The sequence below is a fragment of the Camelus ferus genome, chromosome 33 (genome assembly GCF_009834535.1).
Source record: "Camelus ferus isolate YT-003-E chromosome 33, BCGSAC_Cfer_1.0, whole genome shotgun sequence".
Taxonomy (NCBI): Eukaryota; Metazoa; Chordata; class Mammalia; order Artiodactyla; family Camelidae; genus Camelus; species Camelus ferus.
Genome location: NC_045728.1, coordinates 3194072 through 3214660, shown reverse-complemented (window position 1 = coordinate 3214660; position 20589 = coordinate 3194072). Strand labels below are relative to the sequence as shown.

At 49.1% G+C, this 20589-nt stretch overlaps 1 long non-coding RNA gene and 1 other non-coding gene across 6 annotated transcripts in view; one reads left to right on the top strand and one right to left on the bottom strand.

Moving 5' to 3' along the window:
* The window catches only part of LOC116661145, a 225036-nt gene that overhangs the window by 75797 nt on the left and 128650 nt on the right, over positions 1-20589 (top strand). The gene's annotated exons all lie outside the window — the stretch shown is intronic.
* Positions 13935-14006, bottom strand: TRNAG-ACC. The gene has a single exon. It is a non-coding gene; the product is annotated as a tRNA-Gly (tRNA).

Here is a 20589-nt window from a genome sequence, read left to right as displayed (position 1 = left end):
CCTTGCTCCACCACCCAATGTATCTTCTTCCCTGTCCTGTTAGTAATTCCATTTCAATCTCCCTCTCCGTCCACTCCATCCCAACTAGTGATCCCAAGACGCTTTGCTTTTTCTGGAGCTGCCATCTTGAAAATGTTGCTTCCGACTCTAGGAACTGCTTTATGGGCAAGACGGGCCACCTGTCCATTTATCCATAAGATGGGGGAAGATCTATGAGTTACTGTAGAGTTTTGATCTCCTTTAGTAAGACCTACCTCCCAACCAAAATAAGGATTTGTCCCAGTGTTTATGTCATGTGGTCAATCTCCTGGCTGTTTAAACACCTCCGGTGACATGGAACAACCTGTTCAACTTCCGGGAAATTCTGTTCAGAGACTTTTTTTGTTATAATGTAGTAATGTGATATCTACCCATTGGTCCCATTTCTGCTCTCATTCATGTGACAAGTCTTTAAGATCTCTTTCATGACTTTTGCCCCATTATCCACCCCAAGACATTATCCACTTTCTTTATTGAAGCTACATGTATCATCAGCACCTCTCTTGAAGGGTCATGTCTGGAAGTGATGAAGACATACCCCAGGTGTGATCCAGCAACACCAAGGAAGAGGCAGAGGAACAGAGGATGTGGACTCCGTGTTTCATACCCTAAGAATCTGTTAGTTTTTTGTTTGGTAGCCTAATCCCTGTGTTCAACTTTCAGGAAACCTCGAGGCCTTAAGTTTATCTTACTTCGGCTGCTATTCAGACATACTTTCCTCTATGGTCCAACAATAGGACCGTAAGGAGGCCAAGCAGAGTGGTCCTCTTTAGTAGTGAGTCGTTCTCTGGGTTGTGACCACCTGTGCTGTCTGTGAAGAGGACTTGCTGGACGTGAGGAGCCTTCCTGCCCTGTGCTGTCCTGAGGTTGACTTCACTACTTGCTGAGGGAACCTGAGTGGACCCTTGACCAAGGCAAAGGGACTGGGCAATAGAAGGAAGACTATTGCTTCATTAGATCCTTAGCAGTATGAGACCTGGGTACTTGAACTGGGTATGAAATTCAGGGTAGAATTTGTCAAAGAAGCCAGAGGAAGAATGTCTACAGTCAGGGATGTATGGAACCCAGCGGCTGCATCTCCACTTGTTGGCGTGTGGGGAAGGCAGTTAGACATGGTATCGCCTCTCTGAGCCATGCTGTGTAACCTGTTTGAGCGCTGAGTGTACCATTTGTAGACCTTGATAAATTTGCATCCCTGAGCCAAAGGCATTTATTTGTGTTGCAATCGGAAGAAACATCTAAAGCATTCTGACCTGACAGCACAACTTTTTACTGAGAAGCAATGGGGGAAAGAACCACAGGGATGTGTTCCCAAGGCACCCTTCGTGAAGTTTCCTCAAAGGCTAGGAGACCCTCTTTTCTCCCCGTAATCCTCTCGGCATCCGTCGGTCAGAGATTAGGAGGCTTGTTGGTCACAAACTCAAAACAGGGATGGATGCCATCTTCTGATCCCGAGGAGGTGGAACTCAGGGTGGAACAGAGCATGCAGGGCCGCCAGACTGGCCCCTTGGTCAGAGGGAAAAGCACTAGTGAGAGGAGCGGAGGGGGAGCGTCTTGCCTGTTTGGTCCCCTCGCTGCCCCTGCTGTGGGGCAGACAGGCTGCAGGACCCACACTGGGGCTTGACACTGAGGGGCAGAGGGCACAGAAGAGGTTCGCCTGGCATCTCCAGACCTTGGCCTTAGGTAGGAATGCCAAAAGGACTTGGGTCTCTTGCCCGTGGGCTAGTCCGGCTCCCTAGGCTGAAGTCTTTGGCAATATTAAGGGATCCCTTTGTCCTGACAGCATCCCTGTCTAACTGGTCCTTGAGGAGCTTAGCAGAGATGGTGCCCAGCAAGAATTTCAGAGACCTCACTATCTCTCATCTTTATGGCTAAAGCCTGGCTCTAGAACCATCTTTCAGGTCACCTGAGGACCTGCATTCCTAGCACAGTGGCTGGCACCTATTAGGCACTAAACCTACATGAACTCTTTATAATTAAAAATCAGATTGGTTTCCCCAAACAGGGTTAACCATCCTCAAACATTCTGAATGTAGAGGACCTGAAAGTCTTTGGGGCTGCATGAATCACCACTGAGGAGCTATACAGAAACCGATTTTGTTATTCTTATTCCTGACAGATAGCCAAGCACAAAGTGACTTCCTGAAAACCCCCACAGAGCATTAGCAGAGGCCCTGGGAAAAGAACTGGGGGCCCTGCCTCATCCTTTGCTATGTTAGGCAGCAAACCCTGCTTTCCTCCGCCAGGAACAGCAACCCGGCGATGCTCCGGCTGCCAGATACTAGCTTCCCTGCCGAGTCAGGCAGAGTTGGAAGGCAGATGTCAGCCAAGTAGGGCTCGACTTGAGTCATATCCTGGGAAATGTGTGTCAGCAGCAGGTGAAAGACATTCAGTCTCACACAGACTACGCACCAGATGAAAGGCGAGGAGCACGGCAGCCCTCAGCTTTACCCTCGTGCCCAAGCCCGCTTTCTGTGTCGTCGAGAGACACCCCGCGAGGTTGTGGGACAGAATGCAGAGCAGTCCTGGGGGCTGGGAATTAGCATGTGGGGGGAGGGGGCTGGTGAGTGCAGACACCGGGGTCCAGCTTCCCCCAGTCGTGGGCTCTGAGGCACAAAAGGGGCAATAGCTGCCCAACGAGGTGAATGTCCTGAAAGCTGCTGAAACTGTACACGCAGAAGTGATGAAGACGGCAAACCTTATGTGCTGTGCGTTTTCCCACAACTAAGAGGAACAAGCAGACAGCATAGACAGTAAAGTATTAAACAATGTTGACAACAACAAGGCAACAATCTTTCCCCAGTTCTTTTTTTTCTAAATGCGAGTTTCTTTATTCTTGTGTTATTGCTATTACATGAACGATGTGCATGTTCTTTCAATTTGCTTTTGTTTTTTTAAATCTATTTTTATATATAGTGGCTAACATTTGCAAATCTCAGACTCCCAAATTTATCCTTTCCTACCCCCTTTCCCTCTGGTAACCATAAAGTTGTTTACTATGTCTGTGAGTCTGTTTCTGTTTTGTAGATGAGGTCGTAGTGTCCCCTTTTTTTCTTTTTTTAGATTCCACATATGAGCGATATCATATGATATTTTTCTTTCTCTTTCTGGCTCACTTCACTTAGAATAACAATCTCTAGGTCCATCCATGTTGCTGCAAATGGCATTAGTTTATTCTTTTTTATGGCTGAGTAGTATTCCATTGTGTAAATACAGTATAGCTTCTTTATCCAGTCCTCTGTTGATGGACATTTAGGTTGCTTCCATGTCTTGGCTGTTGTATATAGTGCTGCTATGAACTTTGGGGTGCAGTGCATCTTTTTGAATTAGAGTTTTCTCCAGGTACATGCCCAGGAGTGGGATTGCTGGGTCATAGGCTAAGTCCATGTTTAGTTTTTTGAGGACTCTTCATATTATTCAGTGGCTGCACCAATTTACATTCCCACCAGCAGTGTAGGAGGGTAGCCTTTTCTCCGCACCCTCTCCTGGATTTATCATTCGTGGACTTTTTAATGATGGCTAGTCTGACTGGTGTGAGGTGATACCTTGTATTTTTGATTTGCATTTCTCTGATAATTAGCGATATTGAGCATTTTTTCATATGCTTGTTAGCCATTTGTGTGTCTTCACTGGAAAAATGCTTGTTTAGGTCTTCTGTCCATTTCTGGATTGAGTTTTTTTTGTTTGTTTGTTTGTTTTTTTAAAGCAAGAGCAGTGCAATAGGGAACTAAACAGCTCCCTCTCAAGCTGAACTTGAGGACCCAGTGGGACAGCATGTGTGCAGGCACAGGGAGACTCCAATCCTGGTCTGCTCAAATCCAAATCTTTACTTTCTCTCTGTGCTGCCCCTGGGTTTCCCATCCAAAGACTTCCACAGAAACAGCAGAGAGTGTTGATAGATGCCTGCGTGTCCCACGATAACCTCTGTGGCTGCTCGCAGGGACGATTCTTTGGCCTGTGCCTGCCCCCTCTTAGCTCCTGCCTGTGTCTCGTAAGCTCACGGGACAGGGCTTTGCTGGCATGCTCACCGCTGGACACTTGTTGCCAAGAACACAGCTTGGCGCAGCGTAGGTGCTCATAGATACTTACTGAACGAGAGAACGAAGAACTGATCTCCTAGCGACTCCGCCTTCTCCAGCGCTCAGGGGCCGGTCTGTCGGTCCTCCTTGTCCTGCTGTCCAAGGACACATAGCAGCTTTCAACTGCAACGCATGATTCAGACCCCACAGTCCTCCTTCTTAATGTAACTCTATTAGCGCTCCGTAAACTTACTCAGTTCCCTCCAACGTGCCAGTCCTTTCATAGCCCACGTGACCTTCTTTAAGGACCTCCAGGGAACCACAGGCTGCGCTGTTCACCCAGGGGAACAGAGGTGGGGGATTCTGATCACTGTGACGAGGGACAAATAGCAGTTATGGAGCAGTTAAGATGCTGTAGGCATCATGCTAGGAACTTTCCACGCATGACCCACTGTAATCCTCGCAATAGCCTGTGACAAATCCTCCCCACTTCACAGATGAGAGAAACTGAGACTGAGTGCCTCAGTGAAATGGCCAAAGGCACATACAGTTCTTTCTGCCTCCAAAACTTTAGATCACTTTGTGCTTTGCCTCCCTGAGTTTTTCCCCTTCTCCCCGCACAAAACTCACTGTCTTAGAATAAACCCTCCCATCACAAGAGACCCGTGATGTCACAGTACCTTACAACAGCTCTGTCATCTGCGCCATGAAAAGCGTCCTTCTGCAGGTAGATTTGGGGTAGCCAACTTGGTTGATAAGATTGTCCCACCCTGCCCTCCCCTTCTAGGCCCCTCCTCCAGCGCTGCAAGTCCTAACCCACTACCTTCCCTTCAAAGCACACAACCCTTCCAGAAGGCCCTCAAGCTGTCTAAATTTTGGCTGGACCCCATTCAAGATCCGTATTTTACACTCAATCTGCTTCTGGATGGAGCGATTAGGATCAAGACGATTTATGAGGCATGTTTTTCTGAAGCCTGACCTTCCTCCCCTGTGTCATCATTTAGTTTTAGTTGAGTGTCTTCTGTGAACTTCAGCCCCATCATGGGGCCTCCAGTTGTGCGACACTATCGGGTGGCCCCTCACTGCTGGAGTGGATGTTCTTGGCAATGAAAACAAGAGTCGGGGGCAAAGGGGACGTATGGGGCCTTGATGCCTCTGGCAGCTTGGGGTGAAGGGGGGTGAAGACTTTGGACCTTGTCAGCTGCCCCTCCACCGCCTGCCTGGATTTGATTCTGGTTCTCGGTGGTCAGTTTCCTCAGCATCTCCAGCGCCCAAGCCCTACCTTCCTTTGCACCTGGCTAGCTCATCTTTTGCATTGAGTTCAACATTGGAGGTGGAGAGTGGGGTGGAGAAGTTTCAGTCCTGTATGCATTCTGTGGGAAAATAGCCTACGGGATTTAAGCCCATCTCCAGATTGCCCCTGGAATGGTTTCAGGTTGTCATAAAACCCAAGCAGCATCAGTCGATGCCCCATCTCTTCAAGGTCAAGTGTCCCGTGAGTCTAGAGAGAGGACATCTGTGTCCCCAGATCTGTCCAGTGTCCCGCCTTCTTCACCTCGACTGGATCCTGCAGAGCCGGGATGAAGGCACCTTCTGCAGCCTCTCCCAGGCTCGCACTCGGCGAGGCGGGGCCATCTGGTCCTGCCCTCCCGGCGTCACTTTGCCATCACAGCCCACGGGGCCTGATTCTTCTTTCTCCAGACTGTTCTGTTTTGAAGTTCACAATGTTCACTTTTTTATTTGTCTTCCTGTTTCGGGCAAGGAGAACTCTGGATTCTCATTGAAATTCTGCCAGTTAGAAAGATAGTTTTCCAATCTCTCTGAAAATGTGCAGGGTCACTCAAAGTGTTGAGAGAACTGGATACCAGAACCTTTCAGCTGCCTGGCTGACCAAGGGGCCTGGGCAGTGAGTGAGCTGGGCTTCAGAGCTCTCACAAGATCCCAGAGAGAGACCCGTGTGTCAGCCCTTGGGACCATTCCCCTTTTAAATGGTTCTGTTTATTTTTAATAAAATATTTCACGTGTACAAAAGTCAAATTTACTGCATATAACACATGAAAGATAGTAAATACTCCTGGAACCATTGCCCACCTTGAGAAAGAGAATGTCGCTGAAGTGCTGAAGCCCCCCGAGCCCTCCCCGCTGGTTTCCCCCCTCCCCAGAGAATTTCATGTTCATGGTTTGCAAGCATACTTAGTGAAATGAATCTGTTTTATAACTTTGTGTGCATTTGAAGTTTACGTGCGCAGTGTCACACGGGGCAAGTTTTTGGTGCCTTTGTTTTTTGGACTCCTCTGAATTGATGCATTTAGCCGTAGGTAACTCATTCTGCTGCTGGTGGGTATTCCATCCCGTGACTATGCCACACTTTTTTTTTTTTTACCATCCCCCTGCCCGTGTGCATTTGATTGTTTCCTATTATGTTATCAAAGGTAATACTGCTGTATGTTTCCAGGGCATGTAGGCAAGATTCCCTCCTGGGTCCCAGCATTCCTCTGCAAGGATTCTCTTCTTCCTCAGGGACCTCCTTGCTGGCTGTTGCCCTCAGAGACGGTGATGCAGACACAGTGGTGTAAACATCACAAGGCGCAACACCTTCCTCGGGCGGCTCCCGGTTTGGTGGAGCAGCTAATCCCAGCATCATGCTGCTCACCCCCGGAAGCCCTGGCACTGAGTTCCCGGAGGTCAGCTGTCCGGCGGTGCCCCGTCTTCCACTCTCTCTGCTGGTCACCGCACCCCTGCCCTGCCTCAGAATCGCTGTCGTTATCTATTTTTCCCCCTGACCCCCACCATCTTTTTGGGTCCCAGACAGTCTCTGCTTTTTAAGTCCAGTCTTTTTTATTTAAATTGTTTTGGGAGGGAGGGTAATTAGGTTTATTTATTTATTAAAAAAATTTAATGGAGGCACTGGGGATTGAACCCAGGACCTTGTGCATACTGAGCATGTGCTCTGCCACTGAGCTCCACCCTCCCCGCTCAAGTTCAGTCTGTCACCTGTACTCTTGATTCCATCCAGTGACCAAAGACCCCAGCCACGCTTCATCGTGCTTTTATTTTCAGTCTGCAGGTTTTCCGCAAGCCCGCCGAACATGGCGGGGCTTCCCCGTGTCCCGCAAGTCCCTCAAATCTTTGGCTTTTTGTCTTAAACAACTGTCTCACCTCTGCCTTTCCTGGAAACATTTCTTTGATGCCTTTACTTCCGACACCCAACATCTCTCTTCAATTGATGTCCACCCCAGACTTGACGGAAGGTGGCCTCTCACAGCTCCCTGTGACGCCCAGTCACCAAGTGCACCAGCGTGTGCTTTCGGGGGACGTCCTCACCTCGCTGAACCCCTGCCCTCTCTCAGACACCTCCTTTGGTTTGCACAGCTGTGCTACTGCCCTGATTGCCCCGCCAGACCTTTCCTTGTTTGCCCTTCCCTCCTTTATAAGTTCTACTTTATTCCTTCCATGTTAGCCTGAAAAGGCTGCTGGGACCTGAGCAAAGGGGGGTAAAAAGCTGTGTGATACCCATGCTCGATCTGGACCTGCAGAGACACCCATGAGGAGGCCTGGAAGGTGGCTGGGGCAGCCTAGATTTTCAGGTGGTTAAGATACTTAGAGTCAGGTGGCTGCTAATTGTGTGGTGCAGGGTGTCCCGCCCACCTCTGCCAGTGGGTGGGGTTCTGGGCTTCTGTCCTTCAGTGGCCTCGGGGCCCGGCTGGAGCTGGGCATGGTTTCCAGGTTCTAGTCAAGCAGGCTGCGGGCTGAGCGTGTGACTAGGAGATGATGCCGGGGGCGGGGGAACCAATACCCCGCCGTAGAATTAGGCTCTTAGTAGATGCATGTCCCAGTCTCAGTTAGACTTGGGCTCGAGACTGGGCAGAACGACCCACGCAGTTTCTGGACTCAGCAGCATGGCTTATCCCATGAACTCCTGCACTGTCTGTCTCATATGGGGGACCCCAGCCCTGGTCTGCCTGCCTGTCTGTCTGTCTCTCTTTCTCTCTCTCCCTCCATCTCTCTTTCTCAGACTTGCAGAAAAGTTTCAAGAACACTCAAAAGGACCCCCTTTCCCGTGACTATTTAAGAGTAAGTTGGTGACGTGTTGCACCATCAGCTCTGAATCCTTTAATGCGTATTTTCTGCAAACAAGGACACTTGTACATGACCAAAATACAGCCACCACAACCAGGAAATCCTGCCTTACGTTACTGCCATTTATCTCGCAGACCCCACTGGAGTTTTTCTTGTCCCAGTTAAGTCTGTTACAGCAACAGGATCTGCTGCAGAACCAGTCATATCTCCTCATCTCCTTCAGTCTGCGGCAATTCCTCAGTCTTTCCTCAACTTCACGGTCTAGACAGTTTTGAAGATAACAAGTCCAGTTGTTCTGTAGCCTGTCTCTTAGTTTTGGTTTACTGATGTTTCCTTGTGATTAAATTTAAGTTGCGTATCTTCGCTAGGAATGTTCCAGAAGTGATGCTGCGTTCCTCGTGTTGTCCTACGAAAGGGCATTTGATTAAAATGTGTCCCGTGGCTGATGTTAATTTTGGTCACTGGATTAAGATGGCATCTCTCAGACCTCTCCACTGTAAAGTTACTTTTCTCCTCTTTATAATGAATATTTTATGAGAAGTTGCTCTGAGACTCTGTAAATACCCTGTTGATAGCCAAGCTTTCAATTTATTCATCAGCTTATTTACATCAGGATGAACCCATGGATTCCTGTTTCATTCAATGGATTTTTAATCTATTGCTATTCATTATTATTATTTATTTTGGTACTAAATCGCCAAGCTGGCTTTTGTGTTCCTTTGAAATGTTCCATCATTCTTTGAAAACTGCCTCATTTTCTGGCACAAGGAGCTGTTTCAGGCTTGTCTTTTACTTTTTCTATTCTTAGAAGCAGCCATTCTTCTAAGGAACCCTGTCTTCTTTTAGCGAAAAATGGTATTTGGAAACCAAATTCTGGGTAGGGGGTGAGTCTACTGCCCCTGGGGTGTTGCTGCTCCCAGCGCCCTCTCGGAGGGAGGAGCTGGGGAGCACGCACCCATGTTTCGATCTCTGTTTCTCTAGGTGTTAATGCCCAGGAGCTCACGTTTACACCTCTAATTCCAGCCCGTAGGGTTCGTTTCGGTTTTCCTCCTTTCCATTTTGGTAACTGCGATGGTTACTTTTCTGTGTCAGTCTGACTGGGTCACGGGGCCCCCAGGTTTGGTTAAACGTGGTTCTGGGTGCGTCTGTGAGGGTGACTCGGGGTGAGATAAATGCCTCAGTTGGCTGGCTGAGGGAAACAGGTTGCTCTCGGTGTGGGTGGGCCCCGTCCAACCCACCCAGGTCCTGAGTAGAACGTAAAGGCTGAGCAAGAGTGAATTCACTCTCTGCCTGACCAGCTTCGAGCTTGGACACTGGCCTCCTTCTGCCTTCGGACTCAGACTTGGACTGAAACTTACCCCATGAGCTCTCCTTGTTCTAAGGTCTTCGGACCAGAACCACACCACCGACTCTCCTGGGATCCTGGCTTGTTGGCTGCAGGCCTCGCGACTCGTCAGCGTCCATAACCATGTGCGCCAGTTCCTTCTGATGCATCCTGCTCTATCTCCATCTCTACATCTGCAACCATATTTCTGTCTCCTACTGGTTCTGTTCCTCTGGTAAATGCAGACTGATAGGCCCAGCAGGGAGCTTGGATTTCATAATTCTTAATGTATTTGCTTGTTTGATCAGTCATCAGTCATGTTAACCGTTTCCCCTCACTTTCCCCAGCCGACTCCCCCTGCAGGGAGACCACCCTCACCTCTCTGGGGCTCTGACGCCCTGTGCTGGCTGTCCTTTTAAACAGTGGCCTCTTTGCCCAGCTTGGGCCCAGAGACCCCTCTGAGGCCCGCTGGCAGTAATTTCCCCGTCTCTGAGCAGTGTCACGTTTCGGGCCGCTCCCACCTCCACCTTATCCGCCATATTTAGCGCTCTGCTTTCTTCAGGTGGGCAGACTGTCTCCCCCGGGGTAGTTAGTCCACTCCAGAATCTGAGCCCCCTTCCCTGGCGTTCCTTATGCTTGTCTCAGCCTTCATGTTCATTTCATCCCCTACTTTATGTTGGAGAAAACCAGAAACTGAGATCTTAAGACTTGGACTTGAACTTCTTAATCTTCTTCCTTGAAATTGCCTGCTTTTCAACCCACTAACCTGTAGTTTCTGTCCCTCTAAGTGCTGTCGGAATTGACTTGGCAAAGATCTTCATGGTCCCCACTCACTAAACCCAGTCGACTCATGGATGTGGAAGGGCACAGGGACTCTGTAGTCGGACAGAGTAGAGTTTGAGCCCCAGCTTCCTCTTTTACTGTCTCTCATACAAGTGACATATGTTCTTCAAGGACCAGTGTCCTCGTCTAGTACGTGGAGGGGAATACTCGCACCTTCTTACTAGGATTGCTATAAAAATTCAGTGCGATGTTTGGGGGAGTGTTTGAACCCATGTGTTGGACAGTACGAAGTGCTCTTTAAAAATTGGCTACTGTGAGTACACCATAAAGCCTGAGCTCGGGGCACTGGCTTCTGCCTGCCCTCCGCCCTCGCTTCCTCCTGCAGCCCTGCGCCCTGCCCATGCCGTACCCTTATGCTTCAGTTAGAGCGGACTGCCTGGAGCTTCCCAAGCCCCCCCCACCCCCCGTCCCACCTCTGTTTCTAATGCTTACTCTTCCTTTGACCAAGAGTGTCCTTCACCCATTCCTCATCTGGTTGAACTCCCAGCCATCTCTGGAACCTAATTCCCGAGTCATCACCCAGTGGAAGCCCACCCTCCACTTCCGCAGAGGAGTTCCCTTTCTCCTCTGTGCGGTCTTTGCACTTGCTTGTATTTCCGTGTTGCTCTGCCACACTGCGCCGTATCTTATTGTTAATGTTTCACCGCCAACTGCAGACTCCTTCCCTCTGCCTCTGTTCCTCTGTGTGTGCTGTGCATCTTAGGCAGTCAACAGTATTCATTGCACAAAAACATGGAAGGAGGCGAAGCTTAGAAATAGCAGAGCCAGGACTTGAAATCAAGACTTTTGATTCCTAACCCCATTTCCTTCACTGATATCCGCCAAAGTCACAAGCGCATCACGTCAGTTTTCGAGTTGTCACCCAATGTCTCACGGCCTTGCACTGACCCTGAGAGTGAGATGTACTGCTTAGCATCAGAAAATTTTGAGATCCCAGTCCATCTCTAAGAAGTTGTACAAAAAAGGAATGAAAGTGCATCAGAACTCAGGGGGGACGTGGAAGGTTACATGGCTGAAGGCAGGAACCTTCAAAGCCCCCACCAAAAACAAAATAAAAACTCTTTTTAAAAATCTCCGTGAAAAGAGAAAGACACTTAAAAAAAATTGGTATTAACGTGACCTCCAGGCTGTGTTTATTAAAGAAATCTTAGGTCCATAATCAAAACAATGTTTTATCATTTCCCCTCCAGGCTGGTCACAAGCTACAAACTGGATCATTTGACACATCTCGCACACTTGAAACTTACATTGAAACTCTGCCATTTTAACTGTACAAAGAAAAATAACTTTTCAAAGCCCCACATATATATATTTTCTGATTCATCCTTTTGATATTTTACTTGGACCAAAACCCAAATTCACTTGGTTTTCTCCAAGCACACATTTGGGCTACTTTCCATCATTGTTCTTGGAAATGGTTTTTCCTTTTGACATGCTGAATGTTCAGTATGCAACCTGGTCGGCACCATCACAGGCCGTGCCATGGGCGCCCTCGTGGGCTGTCAGGAGCATCGCTAAGGTAGTGTGTCTCCACTGAGGTTGACCCGCTGCTTAGCTTTGCAACATTCAGGAAAGCGCACTTGTGTGTGTGCGTGGTGGTGGTGGTGGTAGGGTGTTTATGGCAGAGTGAGTGAGGTTTGTATTTGCTGGGGGAAAGTGCTGGGTTAGCATGTTTTTCGGAGGGTTTGGAGAATTTCTGTGGCTTGTTTGCTGATATGCATGATAGTCAGGAACATGTTTTGGGAAGATCTGTGTGTGTTTTCACTTATCTGTGGGAGCGCCCTAAGTAGAGGAGACTTAGCGTGGGGAGACATCATGTCTCCTGGGTGAGGCAGGCAGAGGGCATTTGTTAGGAGAGAATGGAAAGCCCGTCAAAGCTGGGCAGATTTTCACCTTCTTGTCCGAGAGAAAGAAGAGTCAGGCTGTTCCGCTGCTGTGGGGTTTGACCGTGGCAGCTTCTAGGAATGGGGCAGCCCTTCGGAGGCATGAGCCAGAAAAATGGAGCTTGCTTTGCTTTTGCTCGTGGTCAGGATGCCAAGCTCTTTGTTTCCCAGGCTGCCCAATGGGTCCACTTCTACCACTGAATAGAACTCAGCTCCTCCACGAACTCTTTCCCAGCCTCAGCTCCGCTGTACATCAGGTCCCCCAGGACCCACCCCATCTTCCTGCCCTGCAACTGGCCTTTGCCCCATGCCCTTTACCCTTACGCCCCATCTCCTCTCTCTTCTTTCCCAATCTTGTCTCTTTGTTACCGGTCCTGGCTGCCTTCTTCTCGCCGTCTGTTCAGCCTGTCTGGTTCTGGTTTTGCCCCTGTCTTCCCTGTTGTCTCTCCCTTCTGCTTGCCTGTAGGCTCTGCCTTCCTCGTTCATGCCTACTCATCTTCGCTGTTCTGCTTTTTCTCCCCCAAACTCGGGGTCTGTGTTGTCAAACGGGAACCCAGGAAAAGCACTGACTGGGAAGGAAGACTGTTGCTGATAGATGCAACCAGTGTTCCAGGTTCTTGTCTGAAGGTTCCTGCTTTTCTTTCTCTGCCCAGGGACCCCTGCTGCTTGCATGATGTGTGGTTTCCTGCATTTGGCTTGTGTCCCTCCTTTCTGCCCAATTCCTGCCATTTGGTCTGTGTCCCCCTCTCTCTGCTCATATCTAGCTATCTGCCTGCTCTAACAAGACCACAGCCAAAGACTGGAGAAACGTACACGGCACGAGAGGCAGGAGCTGTTGGAATTCCCTGGAAGAATTCGAATTCTTTTAACTTGGGCCGCTCTTAACACACAATGGGAGACTCAGAGCCGGGCAAGTGATGATGTTGCCTTGGCTCACTTGCAGCTCAGTTTTAATAAATGTTACAGCTGGATACACTGACCCAGGGATTTTAAGGTCCTCCCGATGCTGAGATCGTATGGTTGGTAGAAGATCACAGCTGTAATATTTTAAAATCCTGTGTTGCCTACAATCAAAAGTGTTATAACTGTCTTTTCTAATTGTGGCCCGAGGCCTGCTTTTACATCCTTGCTGCGAAGAGGAACTTCTGCAGCGTTGTTTGACAGGCGCTGCTTTCCTTCCATCCTGCCCCTGCTGCAGCCGGGGCCGGGAGCTCCAGCACACCCAGAGCTTTTCGAGAGGCCAGGGCCGCTGCTTTCCAATCCCTCCCACAGTTTGAGGGGGAGATGAGGCACCAGTGCTCTCATTCCAGTGTTTCTGTGGCTTCAAAACAGCGTGAAGCAGGGCTGAGAACGGCCCTGCCCCAGCCTGGGTACCCGCCCAGTCCTGAAGAGGCCCTGTCTGTCAGAACCCTCCACTTGCTTGGCCAGAGTATGAGGTGTGCGCGTGGCTGTCAGTGTCTCCTCCAGGAACAACCTGTAGTTCTTAGAGGACATCCTTCCTAGGATCTGCCGCCAGAATCCAAGTTGCTGCCAGGGATGGGACTGCATCTTGGCTGGCATCTGACCAGGTGTCATGGTGAATTTTATGTGTCACCTTGGCTGGGCCATAGTACCCGGAAATTTGGTCAAATGCCAGTCTGGATGCTGCCTTGAAGGTGAGATTAACATTTAAATCAGGAGACTTTTTTTTTTTTTTTTTGCAGGGGGAGGTCTTAGGTATGTATGTATGTATGTATGTATGTATAATGGACGTGCTGGGAATTGAACCCAGGACCTTATGCATGGTAGGCATGCACTCTACCACTGAGCTAGACCCTCTCCCCCCTAAATCAGGAGACTTTGAGCAAGGCAAGTTACCCTCCCTAATGGAAGTGGGCCTTGTGCAAACAGTTGAAAGCTTAAGAGGAAACAGCCTGAGGTCCCCCCAGGAAGAAGGAACTCTGCCTCTAAATGGCCTTTAGACTTGAGACTGTAACATAGCTCTTCCCTAGGCTTCCAGACTGCCGACCTACCCTGCAGATTTTGGACTTGCCAGTCTCCACAGTCACGTGAGCCACTTCCTTAAAACAAATCTCTCTCTCTGTCTCTGCAGTTGACCCTTGAACAACGTGGATTTAAACTGCACAGGTTCACTTATACGCAGAGTTTTTCAGGAAATACGCACTACAGTCTCCACGATCTGCAGTTGGCTGGATCCGTGGACTTGGAACCACGAATAGAGGGCAACTGCAAAGTTCCAGGAGGGTTTTCGACTGCGTGTGGGGACGGGCGCCCCCAGCCCCCGTGTTGTTCAGGGGTCAGCTGTATGCACACACACCTACCCTGTTGGCTCTCTTTCTCTGGAGGATCCCGACTGACACACCAGGCAAGGGCTCATCTGGACGGGGCGGAAGTTACCCTTTATTTCATTGGTTAATTTATCCCCACAAAGAGACCCTTATAGCAACTCACTGAGTGTCCAAGGGTATATTTGGTCTTAGATGGTTGACTGTGTTGGTGACGATGAGTTCTCCCAACGTTGGGGTGACCAACTTTTTCGGTTTGCTTGGGGCTGGGTGGTCTCCCGGGATGTGGAATGTTTAGGACTAAAAGTAGGAAGCCTAGGAATAGAGTGGCCAACCTACTCAATTTTAACAACATGGATTATTGATTTTTCTCTGCTCAAATACCCAACACTTTTGAGAACGCTGCAGAGAGCTCCCCTGGTGGACTTACTGAAAAACTGCCTAATATCCCGTCTCTGTGGTTTTTGATACAGTGAGCGTTCAACCCCTATCACAGACGTGTCGTTTCAAGGCCCTGGGGTTGCATCCAAGAACCAGTCAGAGCCTCGCGTAAACATACACTCCTAATGTCCCTGAAGCACTTTAATTACGAGTGTGCCTTCTGCCAGCAAGTGCATTTACACCCTGGCCGTAGCACAGTCTTGAGGTTCTCAATGCCGGTTGCCACAAGCCCCTGCAGACGCTGCCCAGGCCCAGTTAGGTGGGCATGGTGCTTGGAAAAGCCACTGTGTATCTATGAAGGCAAGGCCTGAACCCTTCCTTCTCAAATGCTGTGCTTCGTGGCTTCCAGTTTCCCAGCAAATTCCCCTGTGACTGTCACAGCCCTCCAAGAGCCCCTACACTGAAGGTTTCACACCATGGTTCCTCCTTGTGACTGGCTCCTGAGTGGAATGTCTGTGCCCAAGTCCCTGGACAGAATCTATCCTGGGTCAGGTCCCTTCTTGCCAGACTCCTTTCCTTTAGGGTATTGTCCCTTGGCCACCCAATCTGTAAGACTGGGTGACAGAGGAAAGCTGGGGTGTAGGCACCCTGATCACCCTGTTCCCCTCCTTTCTGAGGCCGTGTGAGCCACAGTCTCAGAGAGAGACTGAGGTCTGGAGGCCCCCCCCAGCCTTCAGGCCCTCCCAGCCCAGGCAGTTCCACGTGGCATGTGGTTTTTGATGTGAGAAACTACATGTTAGGGATTTTTGTGTTTTTATTTGCCAGACACTAAACTTCAGCGCTCAGAAAAGCCGAAGCCCCGTGCGCTCTCACCCACTCGCAGCTGCTGAGCACGGGGCACTCACTTACGCGGGCACGGGCCCTGCAGACGGAGGCCACAGCTCCCAGAGGCCTGCGCACGGCGGGCGCCGTGTAGGCATCCCACCGTGTGCGGCAGGTGACGCCGTCTCCACTCTGCAGACGAGGGGATGGGCTCCCGGAGATTACTTGGTGTGTCCCAGGTGCTACAGCAAATACGCGACAAGACTGAGCTTTGATCTTAGGTTTTCTGACTCACTCCAAATGCCCGTCTCCTTCCTCCGATGCCTCACAGTGCAACAAGTCACACACACGTGATTCGCTCCAGTCCTGGGTTCATCCCCTGTGAACTCAACATTAGGACAGTGGGATAGAAGGTAAAAAACGGCCACTGATATTCCTTCCCCCGTAGGACCGTTCACGCCCTGTGGGCCTGCAGCCCCTCCTGCCGTGAGGCGGAGGCTTGCTCGTCCCCCCGGGAACCTGGCCAGCACGACGTCAGCAAATGCGACGCAGATGCGGACTGAACGTAGAGGGGTGCTGTCTCGGACCAACCAGCTCCCAGCTCACCCTCCAGCTGACTGGTTGCCTGACTCCAGGAGAGACTGCTTAGCTGAACCTGCTTCATTAGGCACAGATTTATGAGCGAATAAATAATTCGGCTGGCATGTTACACAGCACCAGATGACTGATACGGAGGGCACAGGGGCAGCAAATGTGCACCCACACATCCACACACCCGCCACCCTCACACCCGCCACGCATGCACACGGTAGACAGTCGTATGTGGAACCAGCTGCGTTGGTATTTTGCGCCCCACTAAGGGGAGAAGGCTCACTGATAAACCCCCAGGGAGGATCCCACTGGAAGGCTGAGCCTTCATTCCTGAATTTTCTCCCTCTTTCTATTACTTCCCGTTACCGTCTCATTTCAGACTCCGTGTGTCCAGCGTTCCGGGGCTGGGTGGGGGCCTGGGGGGAGGGGTGTGGAGCCCTTCCCTGGGACCCTCACTCCTCTGGAAGGCAATGAAGTACTAGTTCTCCGGTTCATTCTTCTCTTTTGCAAGTTCTAAAGCTGCAAATATTTTAAGAATGCACCTTATGAGTCTGGAGGCAGGTAATAGCTCAGTGGTAGAGCACACGCTTAGCGTGTGTGAGGTCCTGGGTTTTATCCCCAGTACTTCCATTAAAAAATAAAGCAAGAATGTACCGTTTTCCTCCCTTCCTTCTTTCTGTTGAGCTCTGAGTTCAGTGTCTCCTGCTTTTGCTCTGCGTGTGTGTGTGTGTGTGTGTGTGTGTGTGTGTGTCCGTCCGGGGGAGAATAGGAGTGGGAGAAACCGTGCTCTGATCCCTCTATGAGTGGAGGGTGGGGTTGGTGAGAAAATGTTGAGAAGTTTCCACTCCAGGGTGTAGTTGGTTTGTATATGAGTATGACGATTAATTTCCTGCTGAATACTAATTCTGCCTTCCTCTCATTTGGTCGACATGAGCAATTACAAGAGAAATTTGCATTTCTCTTTGGAACATGGCATAGGCCTTTTTCCTTACGACCTAAAAAACCCTGTCTATTTAAACTTTCTGTCCAGGGGAAAACAATACCATTTATACAAGGTGTAAATTCCTTTCCCTCCCTAGATCCAGTTTATCATAGTTACTGTACTGCGTTATGTTTGGTCACTCAGGGAGTGCATTATAATTTAAAATGAAAGCATAAACATATCTCAGATTGTCAATCAGTTTTTCCTACTGTGTCTTTTTTTACTGAAGTATAGTCAGTTACGACGTGTCAGTCTCTGGCACACAGCATAACGTTTCAGTCACACATGTACGTACATATATTTCTTTTCATGTTCTTTTTCATTATAGCTTACTACAAGATACCATACTATGTCTTTAAAAAAAAGCAACAAGATTTGGTCTGATATTTTGGTTGAAACCATCCAGCAACCATCTGAGCACGTGATAGCAAACTTTCTGTAAAAGATAAGGTAGTAAATATTTCAAGCTTTGCTTTCATGTGGTTTCTGTCAGAACTGCTCAACTCTGCTGTTGTAGAGAGAACTGTGAGTCAACAGTAAATGAGTAAGCATGGCTGTGTGCCAGGAAAGCTTTGTTTTAAAAAGCTGGTGCAGGATAGATCTGGCTTAGCAGATCCTAGTGTGCCAATCCCTGACCCAGAATGTGGGCATTCTGAGCAGTAGGCGCACTGTCCTCGGGGTCAGGAACGAGCCTTCCCGAGATGCGTTTACTTATACACACAGGACACTGGTGTTGGGAAGGACCTCTGATGGCATCTGGTCTCTCCCTCTTACTTTACAGGTGAAGCAACAGGGGCTCAGAAAAGTGAAGCAAGATCAACCCAGAGTTAGGAAACAGAACTCTTTCTTCTGCCTCTTAGCCAATCGCCAGGTATCCTTCTTTGAAAACTTCCAGCAAATTTCCAAGAGCCTTTAACAGTAATAACAGCTAACATCTGTATATCATTTTATGATTTATTATGGTAGGTCATGGTCTCTTCTCTTGTACGCGGACAGACTGAGCTCATTGGCTTCAGTGACTTGCTCATGGATTGCAGAATCAGTAAGTGATGGGTCCACGAACACTCCTGCCTTTACACTCTGAGACTGGTCCTCTTTTTAGCTGCTTCCAGCATGATTGGCTTGTAGACTCATTTCTGCAGATGATGCTCCCCTTGCATCTATCTAGGCAAGATGCACAACTAGTGAAGTAGGGAGAAGGGGGTACCTTCCCATTTAATTGGTAGCTTTGGTCCTGTATGTGCTCCTGGGTAGAGCAATGGAGGTGATCCTTCTTGGCTCTTATCTTTGGGGATCTGATCCCGGAAGGCTGCACCTGGCTGGTGTGAGATCTGCCAGTGATCTCAGCACTGGAAGTTAAGGATTTCCAGGGCTTCCTGGCACTGCCCCTTTAAATGCAAGAATCTGGAATCCACATAAGCTTTTGCTGCATAGGCTCTCAGGGATTAGAGACTGCAAGGCACTTAGTGAAGAGTTAATACAGAATTAAAGTCGTTAAATACAGAATAATTCAAGCTCAGCTCTAGAAATGCTTTCTGCAGCCTGTCTTGTTTTCCTGGGTTGGGGGGTGGGGAGGGGGGTGCAGAAAGGGTGAGTTTGTGCATCCGGGGGCCAGGTACTCCTGGGGCAGGAAGTCCAGGGTGCCCAGAGACAAGGCACCACCTGGTATCTATCAGTTTCTTCTAGCCTCTCTGTGACAACCTGCCAGGGCTGTGGTGCCTGGCAACCTCCTCCCACTCACATTCCTGAGGGCTGCTGAGCCCAGCCCAGCTAAGCTCAGCCTGCCAAGCAGGCCTGCACACAGAGCACGGTGAACTGCCTGCAAGAATGCAGGGGCCGAGGCCAAGGCCTGCTTGGGTTTATGATCATTTATTGTGGTGTATTTGTTTAATTGTGTTTGCAGTTTCTTCTTTATTTTCCTTCCTTGCTCTTGGATGGCTTATGACAAGACTTTCTGGCATCACATCTAATTATGCTATTTTAAAATTCTCCCTTCACTTTCAATTTACTGGCAAATATTTTTCAACAAACTAGATGGGATTAAAACGAAATTGGCCAGATGGCTTCTTTGCAGCTAATTTAGCACAGTCCTGGGGTGCCAGACTTCCAGGGCACAGGGGCCCGTTCTCCCCTCACTCACTTCCTTGAGCTGCTCTACTCTGTTCTGCCTTTTATGCTGATCAAATCTGGAAGTGGATTTAAGGAAATGCACAGATGTTCCTGAGCTAAGGGGAGCCCTGAGGCTGTAGGGTTTGGCAGAGAAATGCAGCCATGTGCTGGGAGGGGCTCTAAGTGGCGTGAAGGGTCATCCCTTGTCTTCCAGCTCTGCTTCCTAGAGCCCAGCTAACAAGGTGGGTAGATGGACTAGAAATACAAGGCTGGACCTGGGCTTCGTGTCCCACCCCTGTTGTGTTCATTGTCTCAATTTGTTAGAGGGTATGAGAACTTTCTGGTTAATACTTAGATTTGTCCATCCAGCTAGTATTTCCTGAGTTCCTCTGATATGCCAGACACGGATAGAGAAGCTAGGATGTCATTGTGAGTCAGTTTTGCACTATCAGAACCTGTGGCTTCTTTAGTGGAAAATATTAAATAAAGGGAAATCTTTCATAACCCACAAGGAAATTAGGAGCTTTGGACTTACCGTATTTCTCCTTCATAGATATTAGGTTCTTCCTTGAATCTTCAATTCCAAATAGCATAGCTACATGAACACAGGTGTTCACCGACTCCGCGCTGCTCGGGCTCCAGCCCGTGAGTGAGGGTGCAAGTGGACCCAGTGCTGACCAGCGGAGTTTGCTGACCTGGTTCCCTCTTTAACTGTAATGTTAGCTAAAGATATTACTCTAAGACAAACGTAAGCTTTGAACATCAAGCACCAAAGGACAGTGATAAAGCAAGAAACAGACTAGGGGAGCCCAACCATTGTCCCAGCTTACTATCTGGAAAATATTTTCATGTCATGATGCAGTTGAGAGGGACCCGGGCAGGGCACAGTTTCTCCCCCAGGTTGAGAAGGCGGAGCAGGGAGGGCAGGAAGGCCAAGACAGCGAGAATTATCAGGGAAGACACCGGAGAGGAGAGACATGCACAGAAAGGGATTTCCCTTCAAGTGTTCAGTTGAGTACTGATCAGGCCATACATGTGAGGAAATTGTCCAAAGCTGGGGGAAGAATCACCTTGAAAGGATTAAGGAAAAACTGTAACCGAATGTCACATGGGGTTAGAGTATTGCCTGTTCCCCAAATCCACAGTAGAAACATCTCATAATCGAAGAAAATCTCATAATTTACAGTTTTAAGAAGAATCTTGCCTCAATAGTGGGGAAAATTTCTCCTGC